The 20,805-nt window shown below is 42.4% G+C and overlaps 1 protein-coding gene across 2 annotated transcripts in view; it reads left to right on the top strand.

The window, feature by feature from the left end:
* LOC132406679 (RNA-binding Raly-like protein) overlaps window positions 1-20,805 on the top strand; it is a 1,147,695-nt gene that overhangs the window by 311,520 nt on the left and 815,370 nt on the right. The window lies entirely within an intron of this gene.

Below are 20,805 nucleotides of genomic sequence, written 5' to 3'. Positions count from 1 at the left end.
CCCTAATAACCAATTGTTTCATCTTAAAAGCATCTATATATTTAATCCTGTCTTTTGTAAATAAGGGCTCCAAATTTTCAAAAATGTTTCATATTTATCTCTTAAATTATAAGTAATTTTTTCTAATGGAATACAACCATAGATTTCTTTCTTCCAAGAATCTATACTTAAATGTGAATCCGATTTCCAAGTAACTGCAATAGCTTTTTTGGCTACTGCCAGTGCAATTTTTATAAATTCTTTCTGATACTTATTTAGTTTGAGTTTCGGTTTTATCCCTTCAATATCACCTAGTAAAAATAATATTGGATTATGAGGAAATTGTGTTCCTGTAATTTGTTCCAGTAAAAGTCTTAAATTTGTCCAAAAAGGTTGAATTTTAGAGCAAGACCATGTCGAATGTAAAAAAGTACCAGTTTCCTGGTTACATCGGAAACACTGATCCGATAAATTTGGATTAAATTTTTTTATTTTTTGTGGTGTAATATATAATTGATGTAGAAAATTATACTGCACTAATCTTAACCGAACATTTATTGTATTTGTCATACTGTCAAGGCATAGTCTTGACCAATTTGTTTCTTCAATTTTAATATTCAAATCACTTTCCCATTTTTGTCTTGACTTATGGACTCCTGTGGTCACTAGCTTAAGTTCCAATGTATCTAATGGCCACTTTAGTGCACAGGACCTATGCTAGTTAGAAACTGTTTGGCAATAGTTTCCCGTCTCATTTAAGCTGCATAGTGTCCCAAATAAATGAAGGGAATCCCAGCTGATTTCAATTACTTTTTTGTTCTTTAAGAGTAATAAGTGGCTGCCTTAATGAATTGATGGCCTAATTAAGATGAATCCATGGTTAGGAATTTACTGTGGTGTGTTGTTCATGGTACCCCGCACAACAGAAACAACGTTCAACGATTATAGAATAAAGAATTATATACAAATAATGTTAGAGGTTAAAGTACAGATTTGGAGTAAAATGAGCATAAATGCCTGGATGTAGTTAAAATGAAATAGCATTATAAATAGAGTTTACAGTGCAGTGCAGTGACTGAACTAATAGAGAGGGGGAGGGGGCTAACCAGAATGGATGATCATATTAAGGAGGGGGTGAACTTTTTTAGATGGCATGTAGGTTTAAAAACCCCTATAGCACTTTCCAGAAGGGAGCATTTGGAAACCTCCCTTATGATGAGTATAAACAGAGAAGATAGAGTATTTATACTAGGGTAGGGGAGAACACAGTGTAAAAGGCACAAGAATAAATTTTAAAAAGATCGAATGGGAAGTTTTTCAACTCAGAGTGCAGTGATTATATAGAATGAACTGCCAAAGGACATGATAAAGGCTGGTAGAATTAGAATATTTAAAACGGATTTGGTCAAGTTCTTGGATGGGCAAGAAATAGATGGAAATGAGCCTAGTGTGTAAATAGGTGGCATAGTCAGCATAGAAATGGTCCATTTCCATGCAATGCATCTTCATGCTAGTTCAGGAAAAGAACCACATCATTCAGGTCGTTTTCCCATAGTCTTCGTACCAGGTTACATAAGAGATTATGAAGTAACCACACAAGTTACCCAGCAAACAGCTCACAGGCCATTTCTTCTGTGTTTCGTAGATAGCTAGTTAAAATACTAGTTGCCATATTAACTTGCCATAATAGATCATTTCAAGCTCAAAATCCTTTAGGTTGACCTGCAATAATGATTTTGTCAAATGATGCTGAAAGACCATTGAGAAGGTGAGGATCTAGCATCAGTCTCCGATGTGTAAAACAAGAGCAGTCACGACGGGAAACACTTTCTTCCCGCAGACCATTAGGCTTCCAAACTCCCACAGGATCATATTCAAAGTGTCACTGGTAAATCTGTTCTGTACTTTACAATATTTAATTTGTGTATTTTAGCTTGTTTATTTATGTGTAATCCATCTGCAGATTTCATCCTTTCATAAGTTATTATCTGTTATGTGTGTTATGTATGCTAAAGTTTTTTTACACTCTGGTCAATGAAACCTCTAATTTCACCTTATGGATGTATTTACAGTACCTATAAAAATTATTTACTTCCCTGCCCTAAAAGGTTTCAGACCTGTACAGAAGGGACAGTTTGCACTTGAACTGGAAAGGGACTAATATTCTAGAGGCAACACACACAAAATGATGGTGGAACGCAGCAGGCCGGGCAACTTTCAGGACAAAGGGTCTCGGCACGAAACATTGACAGTGCTTCTTCCTATAGATGCTGCCTGGCCTGCTGTGTTCCACCAGCATTTTGCGTGTTTTGTGTGTATTGCTTGAATTTCCAGCATCTGCAGATTTCCTCGTATTTGCTTTTTAATATCCTGGAGGAAAGGTTTGCTAATGCTGCACCGCAGGGTTTAAACTGGAGTTGCAGGGGCAAGGGAACCATAGTGCCAGAACAGTTGGTGGAGAGGTTGTTGGTAAGACCTCCGACAAAGTCAGGAATCAAAAGATTGAACATGGTGGGACTACTGTCCTAAGCTATGTATTTTTCAATGCAAGAAATATTGTAGGAAAAGCGGATGTGCTCAGGGCATGGATCAACACCTGGAATTAAGTCATTGTAGCCATTAGTGAGACTTGTTTGCAGGAGGAGCAAGTCTGGCAGCTCAGTATCCTGGGGTTCCGTTGTTTTAGGCATGATAGAGCGGGCAGGATTAAGTGAGGAGGGGTGGCATTACTAGTCAGGGAAAATATGTCTTGTTCCATCAGGACAGACTGGAGAACTGGGCTAGTAAGATGTCATGGGTGGAACTGAGAAACAAGGTAAGTATGAACTTGTTAATTGGGCTGTATTACAGACCACCCAACTGTCCTAGGGATTTAGAGGAACAAATTTGTAAAGAGATCGCAGACTGTTGCAAGAAACATAAGGTTGTTATAGTAACTGATTCTTAACTTTCTACATATTGACTGGGAATCCCATACTGTAAAAGGACTAGATGGGATAGAGTTTGTCAAATGTGTTCAGGATCTAGATAATAATGTGGTTAACTGGATCAGTAAATTTGTGGATGACAACAATATTGGGGGTGTATATTGGGACAGTGAAAAAGACTCACTTGCAGAGAGTGTTGCATCAGCTTGCAAACTGGGCTGAAAAATGGCAGATGAAATTTAATACCGACAAGTTCAAGGTGTTGCACTTCGGTGGGGTGAAGCAGGGTAGATCTTGCGGAGTGTAAGGTAGGGTACTGCAGTATGCAAGTGATCTGGAAATGCAGGGCCATAATTCATTGAAAGTGGTGTCACAGGTAGATAGGGCTGCAAAGAATGCTTTTGGCACATGAGGGGAAATTTCTTCACTCAGAGGGTCAAGAGCGTGTGAAACAAACTGCCAGCATTAGTGGTTCATGCAAGCTGAAATTCAACATTTAGGGGTATTGAGGGCTATGGTCTGGGTGAGGTCAATGGGAGTAGGCAGTTTAAATAGTTCAGCATGAACTAGATGGGCCAAAGGGCCTGTTTTTATGCTGTATTTTAATATGACTATATGACTCTAAAACTAGTTAATTCCATTTTCCACTGTAATTTGTCCTTGTTGATTTGTTGGAAAAAAGATCAAATTTGCAGATGTGTGAGATAGAAAGAATCAAATGTAGTGAAACAAAGAAATAAGGAAATAGATGAGAGTGATGCAAACTCTTCCAGGGAGCTTATATGAACCCTATAGATGAAATAACCACCATCTGTGTTGTTACAAGATAGTACAGCCATAAGACATAGGAGCAGAATTAAGCTATTTCGTCCATCGAGTCTACTCCACCATTCCATCATGGCTGATTATCATCCTTCTCCCTCAGCCCCATTCTCCTGACTTTTTCCCGTAACCTTTGATGCCCTTGCTGATCAAGAGCACGTGTTGATAAATTGGATTAGTGATGAGCATTTGATGGCTGGTGTACAGATGATGGGCTGAAGGGCCTGCATCTGTATGTTTGAGTCTATTTCCATGATGGTCCCTGCCAAACAAACACCATGATCTGTAGTTTACTCAGACGCAGTTCTGAGGAAAACCAACCAACAACTGCAGTGATCGGGAATTCGTTCCCAAGTCACACGAGTCTGCAGAAATAGTGAAGACTCTGGGATAAGGACCGTCTGTTAAAACACATTAATTTTCCTTTTTGTTTAAGTAGTGAACTGCATCAAAGCATAACAACTAAGTAACTCTAATGATTTTTAGCAAAGCTCATTGCTGCCCATTATATGTGAAAGGTGACTCATATGTATGATGATCAGCTCCTTCATCAGTAATACTCATCAGTCACCTGTTCATCGAAGGAACCGCATGCTTACAACACTGACTTGAAGGTGCCCTCAGCGAGAGGGTGAAACACTTGTTTATCAAGGCATTTGGCGTGGTGGAGTTCATTGGTCAGGGCAGTGGATATAGGAGTTGGTACGTTTTGCTGCAATTGTACAAGATGATGTTGATGCTGCACCTGGAATATTGTAGGCAAAAATGCCATTAAGCTGGAAAGAGGACAAAGGTTCACAACACAAGAGGTTCTGAAGATGCTGTAAATCCAGAGTCACACAGACAAAATGCAGGCAACATGTATAGAGAGGAATAACTATCGACATTTAGGACCAAAACTCTTCATCAGAACTGTGACTTCATCAGCTGCCTGACCTGCTGAATTCCTGCATCATTTTGGATATATTACTCAAAGACTTATAAAGCTGTTTTCAGGACTGAAGGGCCTGAGTCATCAGGGAGTAATTGGACAGACCAGGACTTTATTCTTAAAGCATAGAAAACCAAGAGGTGACACAACAGAGATGTATAAAGTCAAATGTATGAAGGCTTAGATAGAGTAAATACACATTCTTTTTCTCAGTAAAAGTGAAACAAAGCTAGAGAGAAAAGATTTAAGGTGAGGAGGGAAAGATTTAAAAGAGATCTGAGGGAGAACTTTGCACACAGGATGGTGGTGATGTGAGCCAAGCAGTCAGAAGAATTTAAAAGGTATTTGGGCAGGTGCTGTACATGAATAGGAAAGATTTTGTTTATAAAAGATTAGATTTAAAAGTTAGCATTTTTAATCATGAGTCCATTGAAACATAGTGAAATGTGTTGTTTGCATCAAATCAAATTAGTGAGGTTTGTGATAGGCAGCCCACAAGTCTTGCCACGCTTCTGTCATGAGCATAAACTGAGGCTACGTCCACACTAGACCAGATAATTTTGAAAACGCCAGTTTCGTGTAAAAACAATAGGCGTCCACACTAGGAGTTTTTAAAAATATCTCTATCCACATTAAAATGGATATTTCCGTGAATCTCCTACTGTGCATGCACAGGACACATCTACCAAAAACATGCAATGTGTTTGGTGTCAAATCTCACCATGTAAGACTTGGTGCGCATTTGTTCAGTTACAGACTAGAAAAACTTAAACGACGGACAGCTGTTGGCTCCCGCGCAGGAGGAGTTAAAACTAAGAAAACAAATACTGGAGCGTATGGAGGCAACCGACAGAGAGTTCACAGTTAGATTGACCCGGCTGACAACGAACATTGAAAAACTGACTGTTGCATTAATAAAGCCTCGTGTTAAATGTATAAAACATGCCTGCATCGCTGTTATCTTGTATTTCCATACAATGTTACATTAGGTTGTTACACATCTATTGTCAGAGAAGTACTTGCATAAATAGGTAAACCACCTTCTTACGAGCAAGGACAGAAAACAGGACAAAGTGAGTATACTTATTTATTCAGTAAGTTACGGATCAAAGTATTTGGTGAGTACATTTCTAACTCTTCTGGCTTCAGTCTCATTGCTGTTTGTTCTGAAATTGTTAGGCTGCGTTCAAGAAAACAATGAAATGGCGTGCTGCTGTCGCCATCTGTTCTGGCACGTCATGACAGCATTTTTAGATTTCTCCGGTTACCCCATCCACACTGCTCCTGCCAAGTGGCATTTTCAAAATTACACACTCTGGAGTGCATTTCTGAAACTCTCGTTTCAGGGGATGAAAATGTCGTTTTAGTGTGGACAGAGGGTAAAAAGCTTTGGTTACAGATTTATCCGGTCTAATGTGGATGTAGCCTGAGTAATTCTAACCTGCACATGGGAAGAAACCGGAGTACTCTGTAGGAAACCCATGTGGTCAGCATTTTGGTACAGTGACACTCAATAGACAATAAGTGCAGAAGTAGACCATTCGGCCCTTCGAGCCTGCACTGCCATTCTGAGATCATGGCTGATCATCTACTATCAATACCCGGTTCCTGCCTTGTCCCCATATCCTTTGATTCCCCTATCCATAAGATGCCTATCTAGCTCCTTCTTGAAAGCATCCAGAGAATTGGCCTCCACTACCTTCCGAGGCAGTGCATTCCAGACCCCCACAACTCTCTCGGAGAAGAAGTTTTTCCTTAACTCTGTCCTGAATGACCTACCCCTTATTCTCAAACCATGCCCTCTGGTACTGGACTCTCCCAGCATCTGGAACATATTTCCTGCCTCTATCTTGTCCAATCCCTTAATAATCTTATATGTTTCAATCAGATCCCCTCTCAATCTCCTTAATTCCAGTGTGTACAAGCCCAGTCTCTCTAAGCTCTCTGCGTAAGATAGTCCAGACATCCCAGGAATTAACCTTGTGAATCTACACTGCACTTCCTCTACAGCCAGGATGTCCTTCCTTAACCCTGGAGACAAAAACTGTACACAATACTCCAGGTGTGGTCTCACTAGGGCTCTGTTCAAATGCAAGAGGATTTCCTTGCTCTTGTACTCAATTCTCTTTGTAATAAAGGCCAACATTCCATTAGCCTTCTTCACTGCCTGCTGCACTTGTTCATTCACCTTCAGTGACTGATGAACAAGGACTCCTAGATCTCTTTGTATTTCTCCCTTACCTAACTCTACACCGTTCAGATAATAATCTGCCTTCCTATTCTTACTCCCAAACTGGATAACATCACACTTATTCACATTATACGTCATCTGCCAAGTATCTGCCCACTCACCCAGCCTATCCAAGTCACCCTGAATTCTCCTAACATCCTCATCACATGTCACACTGCCACCCAGCTTAGTATCATCAGCAAATCAGCAAACTCAGAATGCAGCAGGGAGAATGTTGAAATAAAACCGAATTTTGGAAATGCCCTGTAGGTCAGGCAGCATCCACGAAGCGAGGAAAAGAAAGATAATTTGGAAAAGTGTGAAGTGATTTCTTTTGAAAGGTCAAATTTGAAGACAGAAAACAGATATGATTCTTGGAGAAACAGAGGGATCTCAGATCTTCAAAGCTGCCATGCAAGTCAATAGGGTTGCTGAAAAGTCATATGGTATGATGGTCTTCATTAGCTGAGTGATTGAGTTTAAGAGCTGTGAGGCAATATTGCAGCCTGGTTAGACCGCATGTGGAATATTGTGTTCAGTTTTGGTCACCTCATTATTGGAAAGATGTGGAAGAGGAGATTTACACAGATACTGCCTGAATTAGAGAGCATATGTTATGAGGATAGATTGAGCTTTGGACCAAAGAAGGTTAAGGGGAGACTTGATAGAGGTGTATAAGATGAAAAGAGGCAAAGATTGGGTTAGATAGCCAGAGATGTTTTTTTCCCAGGGTGAAACTGACCTGTATGAAGGGGCATAATTTTAACATGATTGGAGGAAAGTACAGGGGGAATGTTAGAGATAAGTATTTTACAGTGAGAATGATGGGTACATTGAACACTCTGTTGGGAGTGATGGTAGAGACAGATGCTTTTAAGAGACTCTTAGATAAGCACATAGAAGATAGAAAAATGAAGAAAAGTTTAGAATATTACGAAGATTGGGGATGATATCTTTTTTAAGTTTTTTTAAAAACTTAAGTGGTGGAGAGTTGCATCATGGTCTGGTATGGAAACACCAACACCCTTGAACAGAAAATCCTACAAAAAGTAATGCATACTGCCCAGATAATCGCTGGTAAAATCCTCCCCACCATTGAACACATATACATGGAGCACTGTCGCAGGAAGTTAGCATTGATCATCAGTTACTCTCCACCACCCAGATTATGCTTCTTTCCCACTGCTGCCATCAGGAAGAAAGTACAAGAGCCTCAGGGCCCACACCATTAGGCTCAGGAGCAGTTAATAACTCTCAACCAGAGGGGATGAATCTAGATCTACACACCTGGGAAGAGGGATGCTTATGTGAGAATTCTGTTCTTGGACTGCAGTTCAGGATTCAGCAGCATAATTCCCTCCAGGCTTGACAAGAAGCTCAGAGACTTCAGCCTTCACCATGCCTTGTGCAGCTGGATCCTGGACTTCCTGTCATATCGCCAACAGGTGGTAAGAGTGGGCTCCCTCACCTCTGCCCCTCTGACCCTCAGAGCTATGTCCTAAGCCCCTCCTCTACTCTCTGTATACCCGTGACTGTGTTACCAGCCGCAGCTCCAATCTGCTAATTAAATTTGCTGATGACACTACATTGATTGGCCTAATCTCAAATTATAATGAGGCAGCCTACATAGAAGAAGTCATCACCCTGACACAGTGGTATCAAGAAAACAACCTCTCCCTCAATGTCACTAAAACAAAGAAGCTGGTTGTGTTACTGGAGAAATGGAGACAGGCTAACCCCTATCGACATCAATGGATCTGGGGCTGAGAGGGTGAACTGATTTAAGTTCCTCGGCATCCACATCACAGAGGACCTCACGTGGTCTGTACGCTCCAGCTATGTGGTGACGCAACAGTGTCTCTTTCACTTCAGACACTTGTAGAAGTTTGCTGTGAGCCCCCAAATCCCAAGAACTTTCTACAGGGGCACAATTGAGAGCATCCTGACTGGCTGCATCACTGCCTGGCATGGGAACGGTACCTCCCTCAATCGCAGGACTCTGCAGAGAGTGGTGCGGACAGCCCAGCGCATCTGTAGATGTGAACTTCCCACTATTCAGGACATTTACAGCGACTGGTGCGTTAGAAGGACCCGAAGGATCATTGGGGACCTGAGTCACCCCAACCACAAAATGTTCCAGCTGGGAAATGGTACTGCAGCATAAAAGCCAGGACCAGCAAGAGAGCTTCTTCCACCAGGCCATCAGACTGATTAATTCATGCTGATACAATTGTATTTCAGTGTTCTATTGACTGTCTTGTTGTACATACTACTTATTACAAATTACAGTCTATTGCACATAGCACATTTAGACAAAGTCGTACCATAAAGACTTTTATTCCTCATGTATGTAAATTAAATTGAAATAAAGTCAATTCAATTCAATTCAACTTCACTTCTCCCATCACTGAACTGTTCCCACAACCTGTGGACTCTCTTTCAAGAATCCATCTCGTGTTCTCGATATTTATTGCTTGCTTGTTTGTTTGTTTATTTATTTATTTTCTTTCATAGTTACACTTTGTTGTCTTTTGGATATTAGTTGCTTGTCTGTGCTGTCGGGTGCTGTCTTTCATTAATTCTACTGTGTTTCTAGGATTTACTGTGTATGCCCACAATAAAAATAATCTCAGCATGGTATATGGTGACATACTGTATATATACCTTGATAATAAATTTGCTTTGTACTTTGAGGACTATGTAAGAGGGAAGGATTAGATTGATCTTAGAGTTTGGAGCAACATTGTGCGTCAAAGAGCCTGTTCTGTGCTGTAATATTCTGTGTTATCTGTGTAATATTATGGAAAGGTGACCTTACCTTTGAACTGAGCAGTGCTACAAGCATATAAAATAGGAACAGGAGGAGACCACTCAGCTCCTAAAACCAGCTTCACCATTTCATACGTTCTCAACTGATGTGACTGCAACCTCCTCTCCTCATCCCTGTCCCTTCATACTCCTGTTTCACAAAAATATGTCTAACTCTGCCTTAAATATCTTCATATTCTGCTTCCGCCCCTTCAGCCTCGCCCTGTCTTCAGTGATTGACCTCTTGTTTTTGAACCTTATGCCAGGTTCTTCCACATAAATGAAGGTTCCTTAGCCAGTTACTGGAAATTGTTGAATCCTATACTGAGGCCCAAGACCTGGATTGAAATCATATCATGTGCAAAATAGAATGTGGCTCAAAGTTGCCATTGTAATAACACTTCATCTTCTGGACTGTCAATCTATCGCACCAGTTTGAGTGGTGTCATTAACTTGTTCAAGAGCCACTGACAGATCAGGTCAATGAACAGACACGAGGAATAGCAATATCGTTCAATTCTCAATTACATCTGCTGAAGGCTAGGTTTCCAACAGGCATTTAAATGATAAAAGTAAGCCACAAGAAAAGGAAAGGCATTATATGGGATTTAACTTCCACTGCAGAACAGGGAACTGTTAAACAGTCTATGATGGCTTAGGGCTTTCTGTCAAACACAAAATGCCTTTAGAATATTGGATAGAGTGTGGAGCAGCAGCTGAGGCCAAGAATTGACAGCTGCTGAAAATACTCATTCACTTTTCCAATAACGTACGAGGAGACCACTCAGCCCATTGAGTCCATGCCAGTTCACATTGCAATCCCATCCTCCAATAATTTTCCAAGTAGTCAAGTCAAGTCAAGTTGTACTTTTATTGTCATTTCGACCATAACTGCTGGTACAGTACATAGTAAAAATGAGACAATGTTTTTCAGGACCATGGTGTTACATGACACATTACAAAAACTAGATTGAACTACGTAAAAAACAACACAGAAGAAAAAAAAAACACACAACAACTATACTAGACTACAGACCTACCCAGAACTGCATAAAATGCACAAAACAGTGCAGGCCTTACAATAAATAATAAACAGGACAATAGGGCAAGGTGTCAGTCCAGGCTCTGGGTATTGAGGAGTCTGATAACTTGGGGGAAGAAACTGTTACATAGTCTGGTCGTGAGAGCCCGAATACTTCGGTGCCTTTTCCCAGATGGCAGAAGGGAGAAGAGATTATATAAGGGGTGCATGGGGTCCTTCATAATGCTGTTTGCTTTGCGGATGCAGCATGTAGTGTAAATGTCCGTGATGGCGGGAAGAGGGACCCTGATGTTCTTCTCAGTTGACCTCACTATCTGTTGCAGGGTCTTGCTATCTGAGATGGTGCAATTTCCAAACCAGGCAGTAATCTTCACTTTTCAGATTCCTGTCAGCTCTTCCCATATCCTGCCATTCACTCACCTCCAATGTCCAACCACCGGGCTCATTACTGGGAGGTGGGAGGTTGCAGGAGTAAACACACGCAATTCACAGGAAGAACAGATAGACTCTGGCGAGGCAATACCTGAGGTCCAGGTTGAACGCTGGTCACTAAAACTGTGAAGCAGTGTGCTGCTCACCATGCCCTCCTCACTGAAGGGCAGTAAACAAATATCAGTGGATGATGTCAAGCCATCAAACTTACCAGCAAAAGATTAGTGAATTATAAAGACAATATATATTTAATTTATTTCTCTAAATTGTGTATTGATTGGATTGTCTGATTTCTACAGCTTATTGAAACTAGACTTCAAAAGTTCAAATTAATTTCTTACTGAAGACATGTATGTCATCATACACAACTCTTGAGATTCGTTTTCTTGCAGGCATACACAGTAAATCCAAAAAACACTACAGTATCAATGAAGGACCACACCCAACAGAATGGACAAACAAGCAATGTGCCAATAACAACTGTGTAAATACAAAACAAAAATTTTAAAAGTATTAATAAATAAATAAGCAATAAATATCAAGATCATGAGATGAAGAGTCTTTGAAAGTAAATCCATTGGTTGTGGGAACAGTTCAGCGATGGCATGAGTAAAGTTGAATGAAGGTATCCTCTCTGCTTTAGGAGCCTGATGGTTGAGGGTAATAACTGTTCCTGATCCTGGTGGTGTGGGCCCAGAGGCTCCTGTACCCCCTTCCTGATGGCAACAGTGAGAAGAGGGCATAGTCTGGATTGTGGGGGACCTTGATGATGGGTGCTGCTTTCCAGTGATAGTGCTCCATGTAGCTGTGATCAATGGCAGGGAAGACTTTGCCCGTGATGGACTGGGTTGTATCCGCTACTTTTTTAAGGATTTCCATTCAAGAGTATTAGTGTTTTCATACCAAGCCATGATGCAACCAGTCACAATATACTCTCCACCACACGTCTATAGAAGCTTGTCAAAGTTTTTGATGTCATACCAAATCTTCACAATCCTCTAAGGAAGTAGAGGTGCTGCCGTCCCTTTGTTGTAATGGCGTGCTGGGCCCAGCAACAATCCTCTGAAATGATGCCACCAAGGAATTTGAAGTTGCTGAGCCTCTCCACCTCTGATCCTCTGGGTCATAGACCTCCGGTTTCCTCCTCCTGAAAACAATAAACAGCTCCTTGGTCTTGCTGAGTGAAAGGTTGTTGTTGTGGCACCACTAGGCCAAATGTTCAGTCTCTCTCCTGTATGCTGATTCGTCACCTCCTTTGATTCCGCCAATGACAGCAAACTTAAATACAGCATTGGAGCTGTGCTTAGCCTCACAGTCAGAAGGGTAAAGTGAGAAGAGCAGGGGGGCTAAGTACACAACCTTGTGTGCCCCTGTGCTAGTGGAGATTATGGAAGAAATGTTGTTGCCAATCCAAAATGACTGGAATCTGCAAGTGAGGAAATCAAGAATCAAATTGCACAAGGAGGTATTGAGGACAAGGTCTTGCAGCTGATTGATTAGTTTTGATGAGACGATGATATTGAATGCCAAGCTGTAATCAATAAAGAGCATCTTGATGTGTGCATCTTTGCTGTCCAGATGTTCCAGGGTTGGGTGAAGAGTCAATGAAATGGCATTTGCTATTGACCTGTTGTGAAGGTGGGCAAATTGGAACAAATCCAAGTTGCTTCTCAGGCAGGAGTTGATATGTTTACTACCAATTTCTCAAAGCACTGTGGATGTAAGTGCTACTGAATGATAATCATTGAGGCAAGTTACCAGTGGTTGGCACTGGTATAATTGAAACCTGCTGGAAGCAGGTGGGTACCACTGCTGAGGGGTGAGGTTAAATACACTGGTAAACACTCCAACCAGTTGATCAGTGTAGGTCTTTAGTATTTGGCCAGGTACCCCAGCTGGGCCGAATGCCTTTCATGGATTCACCCTCCTGAAGGATGCTGGCACATCATCCTTAGAGACTGAAATCACAGAGTCATTGGGGGTTGTGGGAGTTTGTGAAGGTTCTTCCATGTTTTGATGCTCAAAGCAAGCATAGAAGGAATTGAGCACCTGGAAGTGGAGTGTTGTCACCTATATTGCTTGGCTTCACTTTGTAACGTCAAGCCCTGCCACGGCTGTCAAGCATCCTTCAGTGATTCAAGTTTTGTCTGAAACAACCACTTCACATGTGAACACGAGGAAATCTGCAGATGCTGGAAATTCAAACAACAACACACACAAAATGCTGGTGGAACACAGCGGACCAGGCAGCATCTATAGGGAGAAGCGCTGTCGACGTTTCAGGCCGAGACCCTTCGTCAGGACTAACCGAAAGGAAAGGTAGTAAGAGATTGTTCCAGGCCCTCTTGTATTTTAACACGTGAAGAAGGACTCTTCACCTTTCCTGCCTATCCGCTCCCCCACCCCTTGATCTTTCCTCTGATTGGTTTTTCACCTGGCGCCTTCCACCCTCTCCCCACCTTCTTTATAGGGCTCCTGCCCCCTCCTCCTTCAGTCCTGACTAAGGGACTGCTCGTTTCCACAGATGCTGCCCGACCTGCTGAGTTCCTCCAGTGTGTTGTATGTGTTGATTTGACCACAGCATCTGCAGAGTACTTTGTGTTTACCTCTTGTATTTTATTTGGTCACCAAACCTGAATGTCACTGATCTGGTCCTCAGCAGACTGTGGATTCATGCTTCTGGTTGGGGAAGACTGAATGATTTTGTGGAATACTCTCCTCTATGACTGTTTTTATAAAGTCTGTCATAACCATATTGTATTCATTCAGGTCCGCTGATGAGACCTTGAACACTGACTCACAGTAGTTCCATAGCTACTCCTCTGCTGCCTGGAGCCACCTCTTTCTTGTCCTCACCACTGCAGCCTTGCTCTTCAGCCTCTGCCTGCACGCAGACAGCCAAGTGAGCAGATTTCCTGAAGTGTGGTCCAGGCGAGGAATAGTGGTTGAGTATGCTGCTGCAGGTCATATGCTGATGAGAATTACACAGAGATTTCTTCAGACAAGCCTGATAAAAGTCCCCAACTGTGATTTGAAATGTATCAAGGTGGACTTTTTTTTGTAAACTGTGGTCGAGATCACGGAGGAGAACGCTCTTGTTAAGTAGAATGATTGGCACTTAATTAGATGTTTCAGGTTGAGGGAACAAAAGCTCAACAAAACTGCAACATATGAGCACTACAAAGAATTTATCATGAACACAGACCCCCAGCTTCTGCCTTCTTGGAATTAGCAGTTCTGTTCATCCTATGAATCAAGAAGCCCTCAGATCTTATCGCTGTGTCAGGCATGTCAGGAGTCAGCCATATCTCCAAGAAGCACAGAGTGACTTGGCCTCCACTGCCCTCTGTTGCAAGGAATTCTAGAGATTCACCACTGTCTGACTAACAAAATCCTTCTCATCTCTGTTTTAAAAGGACGTCCTTGTATTCTGATGCTGTGCTCTCTAGTCCCAGACTCTCACTATTGGAAACATCCTCTCGATGTCCACTTTACCTAGGCCCTTCAATATTCAGTAGGTCTTAATGAAATAAACCCTTCTGGTTTAAGATGGCACTATTGAAGTTGGGCATCAGCTTACAGGTGGTTTATAGGCAAGAATTACAACTAAATACTTTACTAATAGCTCTTTTAATGTGGTAAATTGTGGGAAACTATCACCACAAGCAATGAAGAGGTGAGCAAAGGCAAGACTGGCTCAAGGGTCGATGCATGTGGGTTCGATGCAAAGCCTGAGTGTGGAAGATTCAAGGAGAAACAGTAGGAGCAAGGTCGACACACGTTCAAGATGGAGTTTGAGCGAGTGAATTGGACAGGGTTCAGAGTGAAAGAACCCTGGAGCCCATCTGGGAGCAAGGTTGGGTTGATCTCCGCACCAAGCATTTGAAAAAGTCAAGTACAGGCCGGAGCATGGCAGTGGCCATGGGCAGGGTGGCTGGGTCTAGGCCCAGAGCATATCGCTGTGGCATGGCCTGAGTCCTAATGCAGGGGATTACCCAGTGTTTGGACAATTTAAATACCAACCCAGATAGACCGATAAGTCAGGATGTCAGGCCGATTCTGCTGGCTGCTCTGTGAAGTTTATTCCTGTCTCTACAGCGCAGAGGCTGTGAGACGCTCCAGCTGCTCCAGGCTTCACATCTGTGAGCTTTGTAGCAATTTTCCCTGCTGTGTGATGAACTGGGACTGAGGCCTACTCCAGTTGTTGCGGGTCAATGGACTCTGCTTGGTTCTGAATGCTGTTGTTCGCACGAATTGTTTCTTTGTTCTCTCTCTGTCTGTGCATTGGGTGTTGCTCTTTTTAAATTGGGTTCTTTGGGTTTCTTTCTTCCTGGCTGCCTGTAAGCAGACAAGCCTCAAGGTTGTTTAATTTATAATACTTTGAACTTTGAATCCCCCTCATTCTTCTAAACCAGGGGTCGGCAACCCGCGGCTCCGAGGCACATGCGTCTCTTTCATCTCTGTGCTGCGGCTCCCCGTGGTTTGTTAGTTTTTGAAATGTAATTCGAAATTTGAAGATTATGGTGATCTTGTACAATCTAAAAATGTTGTGGAGACCCCATTTCCTGGCACATCCGAACCGGCTCACAATTAGCCACCGTTCCGGCTAAGGGAGATAGCCTACGGGGGTTTGTGAGTACGTGTCTTTTGGAGCATCTGCGCCCATGGGGATGGGTTGAGGGAGGCTTTAAAGCAAGGCTGTTTAGTTCGAATAAAGTTACCCTTGACTGCAGTGTCTTTATTTTAGCGCTGCGTGTAGCACACATCTGACTCCAGATCGTCTCTCGAAATGTAAGACGGGGGTTTCTCCAATGTGTTCTAAATGTAAATACTGGAACTTTCACCCACTGTTTTTGAAGTTGTCCCAAACTTCAGGCATACTGGAGTGATATTTTGGGTGAAATGGAAAAGATTCTGAAGATGGAGCTTGAACTGGACCCAGTGTCTTTTCTCTTAGGCTTACCCAGCAGTCATATTGTTAATGCACAGCAGAAAAATCTTTTTAGCGTCCTGACTTTTTGTGTGAGAAAGAACATTTTACTTTGTTGGATATCCGATAAGGCCGCTGGACTTTTTGGTTAGCATAAGTTAATCATGGAATACATTCCTTTGGACTTCTTGACATGTATGGTACACTAAAAGCAAATAGTTTTCATAAAACATGGCAACTTTTTCTGCAGTATGTAGATGTAAACCGGTCTGCTATACTAATAAGGGCTTTTGTATAGGATGTTGTGGTGATGTTTATATTTTGATGAAAGTGTTCTGATAACTGATATCTGTGAGGGGGAGAAATGTAAATGTATCTGGAAATTGAAATTTTTGTTATGCTGGGCCAAAAAAAAAATTTTTAATGAGGGACATAGAATTAAAGGGAGATTGATCGGGGTCAGTCTTGAGGACTGACGCAGGGTTCCACACAAAGACAGACAGACAGACATATTTTACTGATCCCGAGGAAAATTGGGTTTCATTACAGCCTCACCAAGAATAATGAAGAAATATAGCAATATAAAACCATAAATAATTAAATAATATTAAGTTAATCATGCCAAGTGGAAATAAGTCCAGGACCAGCCTATTGGCTCAGGGTGTCTGACACTCCGAGGGAGGGGTTGTAAAGTTTGATGGCCACAGGTAGGAATGACTTCCTATGACGCTCAGTGTTACATCTCGGTGGAATGAGTCTCTGGCTGAATGTACTCCTGTTCCTAACCAGTACATTATGGAGTGGATGGGAGTCATTGTCCAAGATGGCATGCAACTTGGACAGCATCCTCTTTTCAGACACCACTGTCAGAGAGTCCAGTTCCACCCCAACAACATCACTGGCCTTACGAATGAGTTTGTTGATTCTGTTGGTGTCTGCTACCCTCAGCCTGCTGCCCCAGCACACAGTAGCAAACATGATAGCACTGACTACCACAGCCTTGTAGAACATCCTCAACATCGTCCAGCAGATGTTAAAGGACCTCAGTCTCCTCAGGAAATAGAGACGGATCTGCCCCTTCTTGTAGACAGCCTCAGTGTTCTTTGACCAGTCCAGTTTATTGTCAATTTGTATCCCCAGATATTTGTAATCCTCCACCATGTCCACACTGACCCCTTGGATGGAAACAGGGGTCACCAGTGCCTTAGCCCTCCTCAGGTCCACCACCAGCTCCTTAGTCTTTTAGTTATCATCCAGTCTGCGTTTCAGCTCTCCTGTATTAAGGAAGCCACATTGTGAACTCTGAATGCAGTGCAAGGGGATAGATGTAAATCAATCCTTCAGTTGGAAAATCTGGTTGGGTTCTTGGATGGCCAGAAAAGAAGAATTGAAAGAGCAAGTAGTTGTAAAGGAAAGTGCTGTAAGAGGTGGGGAGTTGGGAATGGAAGAGTGAATCAGGGTGGTCATCAAGGGATTTGTTCCTGGGAAGTACTCAAATGGAGGAGAGGGGAAGCCATGCCTGATTGTGGAATCTCATTGAAATAAAGTGGGAAGTTGTGGAGAGGGTCTGTTGAATGCGAAGGCTGGCGGAGTGGAAGAGGGGAACACTATCATTGTTCTTTCTATCAGTAGAGAAGATCAGAGAACCCCATATAGGAACAAACTCAAAGTGCTGGAGCAACCCAGTAGGTCAGGCAGCATTATGTAATGAGTAGTTGACGCTTTGAGCCAGGAAAGACAGGTTTAGCAGGCAGATAGGGAAAGTTGGGCTAGTTTCCATGCTGTGAGATGATGAACAACCCTAAGAGGGAACGAGAGCAGAGGCATGGGAAATGGATGAGGTGTACTTGAAAATTGTTAATTCGGAGAGAGGAAGTCATGATTCAAGAAAACTGCCTCTCTGCCCTGTTAACAAGGCTCTTGGCTGTCTTAATCCTGCCTTTCCAGTGTCATTGTGTAGCTGGATTCTCACATCCTGCATCTGCAAGAAGGTAGAATGTGCACTTTTAATGGGAGCAGTAAATCAGTGCGCTGACTCTGTGCAAAATTCTGGGACTCCAATTCCCCGCACAGTAGAATTTGCATTCTTGTCTGAGCAACCGTGAAGAGCTGCCAAACCTGTGAAAACCAGAAAGATCCTGTCTCAAAGGAAGCAATTACTTAATATTGGCACAGGTCTAGCAATCAGGTTGGGTAACACCCATCTTTGTCTGCAAAATGTAGATGGCACACACAGAGACAATTAAAATAACGTTCAGGATTTCAGATCTATTTCTAAACATTCTTCATTGTTTATCTTTGTTAAATGTACTTAGCCATACTTATTATAATCCTAAGTGATCTGAAGAGATGAGGGGATCTGGCAGAAGGCATTCCCTCATGATTTTTAAAAAGAATGGGGTTGACTGAGATTTAAGATCGGTCCTCATTATCATTATAATCAAGCCCAACCGCTAAAAGAAACTTCCTTCTTTCACCAGCTAAGCACCTCCTAGTGAGGCGGTCTCATTCCTGACCCTCATTAGTGCATTCTCAGAGCACCACAATGCCCATTCGTCATCTGTGACTAACTGGCATTTGCCGTTTGACAAGCCACAAGAACATGACTGAGGTGCTTGGCTCTAATACCAATTGCTGTTATTCTCTGGCAGTATAGCACAAAGTAGATGGTGAGCCTCCATCTCGCTGGGTGTTTCCTTACCAAACCGAGTGCCTCAGGTAGCAAAGTCTGAATGACACTAAGCCCAAGGATTGCAAGTTCAAATCTTACACAAACACAGAGGCACAAACTGAACTGTTAACTCCAAACTAGCGCACTAACAAATCTGCCATTCTTTCTGATGACCAACCAAATCCTCAATTGCCCAAATCAGCTGGATAAATTATAAAGTCATAGAGTGACTCTGTATGGTAACAGGCCCCTTGGTCTACCAAGACCGTGCTGACCAACAACCATCCATCCATACTCCCCCCTCTGCCCAGATTTGACCATTTGCCTACACGTTCTAGGCAATTTAACATCGTAATGGATTTATTATTGTTATATGTACTGAAGTACAGTGAAAAGCTGGATGGTTTGCATTCCATACAGTCTGACTGTGCTGTATATGAGTGAGTAATAGTCCCATTGCCAATTAGCTAGACTCTGAAAACTGGCAGGTGTTCCTCAACCACACATTATTTACGTGCACAAGAAGAACAGCCTGGCCCCCGTTACCAAACTGCTCTATAGTTCAAACAAAGAAATGACATTCTTATACAGAAATTGCCAGTTATTGACCAATTGGTAACCTGTGTACGTTCAAATTCTTTATTCGCTCAATCAATTACCAATCACACTACGATAATACAGGTATTGGCAGCCAACAGAATCTCCACGTTAAAGGCCAATAATACTTCAGAATTAGTAAAGTAACTGACCAAGCGTAAGTGTCACCCTAGAGTCCTCTGTTTGCATCCTTAGCTTGTGTCCGAATGCAGACAGCACCGCTCCTCTGCTGTACAAAGGGAGCCATCTCTCCTAAGACCTGGGCTGACTGCACAGAATCTGTAAACTATCCTTGCCTTGCTGCAACTCCCACAGGAGTGAATCGAAAAGAAAATGTAGAATATCGGTTTGCATTTACAGAGAAAGTGCAGTGCAGTCAGACAAATAAAGTGCAAGGGCAGGACAAGGTAGATTTGGGGATCTAGAGTTTGAGAACAGGATGGATGCTGTCCTAGGGCTGAGTGGTGTGAACGTTCCCTCAATCTTTTGTATCTTTTGCCTGATGGGAGAGGACTGGCCAGGGTAGGAGAGGTCTTTGATTATGCAAGAGTTTGGCCGTGGGAAGCCTCGACGGAGTGGAGGCTGATTTGCATGATGAGCTGGGCTGCATCCATAACTCTGCAGTTTCTTGTGACGTAAGGCAGAGAATTTGTTGTACCGAGCCGTGATGCTCCAGGTAGGTTGCTTTCTGTGGTGGATTCACAAAAAATGGTGGACAATTAATCTACCAAACGGTGTTATCTTTTGGATCTGGGAGGAAACCCAAGCCCCTGACTGAAATCTGCACAGTCACCGGAAAACACAAAACTCCAATCAGAAACAGGCACCCAATCTTTCTCTCAAAATGAATTACCCTATTTTCCAAAGGGTTAAAGATTTCAGATTACATTTAAAATTCTGTGAAAAAAAATAATCATTCTTGCCTGCTGAGGAACTGATCTGAAGCAATAGAGATCTGAAAGATTACAGGCACTGAGCCACGGTATGCTCGGTTCTGAGAATTGTTAGTTCCCTATGTGAAAGGCAGGAACCTGGAGACACAGGAGATTGCAGATGCTGGAACCGGATCCGGCAGCAGCATACGTGTTGGAGGAACTGCATTATCTGCAGAGGGAAAATGGGCAATCCACATTCCAGGTCAGATGCCTTGATTTGGGGTGGAGAATTTGTGCATGCAAATTTATTTTTATTTGTTTAGAGATACAGCAAGGTAGAATGCATACATTTCCACATTGTTCAAATCCACCATGTGGTAGCTTGTTTTAAACAACTTTATTTCATGTATCTTATGGTGTTGGGTGGTTTGAAATCATTGATTTGATTGTGCAATTAAGTCTGAGAAATTAAATTAAAATGTATAAGCACCAGTCTGACTCAGGCAGTTTCTGTCAGAGCCACCTTTACACTTTTATAAGCATACCATGACATAACTGCAG

The sequence above is a fragment of the Hypanus sabinus genome, chromosome 17, assembly GCF_030144855.1.
Source record: "Hypanus sabinus isolate sHypSab1 chromosome 17, sHypSab1.hap1, whole genome shotgun sequence".
Classification (NCBI taxonomy): domain Eukaryota; kingdom Metazoa; phylum Chordata; class Chondrichthyes; order Myliobatiformes; family Dasyatidae; genus Hypanus; species Hypanus sabinus.
This window is presented reverse-complemented; position numbering and strand designations above follow the sequence as displayed.